We start from the raw sequence: 1,818 nt of genomic DNA, 5'->3' as shown, positions 1-1,818 counted from the left end.
TAATTAATTAAAAATCAATCCATTGTTCAAACCACATTTTAAAATTAAAGCCTAAACTAAATGGTCGGAGATTTTGAAATTATATATTCATTGTCTAAATCATTAGCTGACCATATCTGCATTACATCACTTGCAGCAGACCACAACTTACGTAATAAAGAAGTCAGCCATGTTTTGTTCAAATCATTTTAAAACTAAAGTCTAAATTATATATTCATTATCGTCTAAATCATTTGCTGACCATATCTGTATTACATTACTTGCAACAGACATCAGCTTAAGTAATAAATAGGTCAATTGATATTGGAATTATCACTTACAACATTAGATCGTTTGCAGAGTAAATCTCTAAAATGGTCTCTCAGTGCACCAATGTTACTTCTGACTTTTGACTTTTAAAATGCTCTGATTACACCCTTTAGATTGAGCTCCGTGTGAAATCCTGATTCTTTCATCCATTTTCGGCGTGACTCAGCAGCCGGAGCGCTGAGCTGGTGGTTTGTAGTCCACGTAGAAAGCCTTAAACGACGTCGTTTTGACTGGAGGTAGCCTAAACATTGTTTTCAACATCAGGCCTTTCCACAGCCTAGAGTAAGTTCCAACTCATCCACTCCCACCTCATGTATCCTCTCACCCTCCCATGGCTTCACTCTACTATTCTCAAAGTCAAAATCCGATGGTCTTCCTCTCTCTGCAGCCTGGCCCCATTGCATGCCTTCATTCATATCCATGGAACTTGGGAAGTGATCTGCTGCATTGCTGGTTTCACAAGATTAAAGGTATGCGATGGAGGAGCAGCCGATGCAGTTGTTGTCTGAAAACTAACCCAGTGATCAGAGTCCACAGTGGAAGCATCAGATTCATCACACTTAGGAATGGTGAAAGTAGCCAATTAGTGGCGGCGGAAGGGGCTGGATGGAGCCGATAACGCGAAGAGAGGATGGCGGAACGAATTAAAAGAAGAGACATTGGAGAGGGATTCGAAATCCGCCTTTCTTTTAGAACCCCTGGAGGTTGGGGAAGAAAGATGAAGGGTAACAGGGACACTATTGGATATTCTAAGAGGACAAAGGTTTGTGGGGATGGAGGTGATGTTATGAATGAATGATAGGAGTAATGAAGAGGGGTTTTGAAGGTTGGGATCAATGCGAGAGGGCTGGGGAATGATGAGGAAGTTGGGCTAGCATGGTAGGAAAGAACATGGCTTGGGAACACCGATGACTGTGGGATTGGCTGTAGTGAAGAACAACCACTCATGTTCGCTGGAGTTCCTCTAATCTCACCTTGCGGCCTCTTGCATCCCTGTCATCAAAACACAGATCTCAATCAAGATTTCTAGAGTAAAACTAACGGAACATAATCAATCATCTAGAACTATCAATTTGACACATGATCTCAGATTAACACTACAAAAACTAGTTAGATCGCAAGCCTCCAGGATCAAGTCAACTCTTTAGCAAGATTAGAAAGCGGACAAAGCAAGCAAGAAAGAGCAAGTAGATCTGAGAGGAAGAGAAGTAGAAGAAGAAACTTTGCGGTAGGTAGTACCGTCCTCTTGTTAACAAGCAATGGAAGTACCCTCCAGGTAAAACGGTGTCGTTTAAGGCTGCCTACGTAAACCACAAACAGCCAGCTCAGCGCTCCGGCTGCTGAGTCACACTGGAAATGGGTGGAAAGACCAGTATTTCACACATAACTCAATCTGAAGGGTGCAATTAAAGCATTTTAAAAGTCAGGGATAACATTAATGCACGGGCTCAATCTGAGGGATCATTTTAGGAATTTACTCATCGTTTGCAGCATACAGCTGCTCCATGT

At 42.1% G+C, this 1,818-nt stretch overlaps 1 pseudogene; it reads right to left on the bottom strand.

Moving 5' to 3' along the window:
* Positions 552-1,818, bottom strand: part of LOC107607927 — a 3,733-nt pseudogene continuing 2,466 nt past the window's right edge.

The sequence above is a fragment of the Arachis ipaensis genome, chromosome B07 (assembly GCF_000816755.2).
Source record: "Arachis ipaensis cultivar K30076 chromosome B07, Araip1.1, whole genome shotgun sequence".
Lineage (NCBI taxonomy): Eukaryota > Viridiplantae > Streptophyta > Magnoliopsida > Fabales > Fabaceae > Arachis > Arachis ipaensis.
This window is presented reverse-complemented; position numbering and strand designations above follow the sequence as displayed.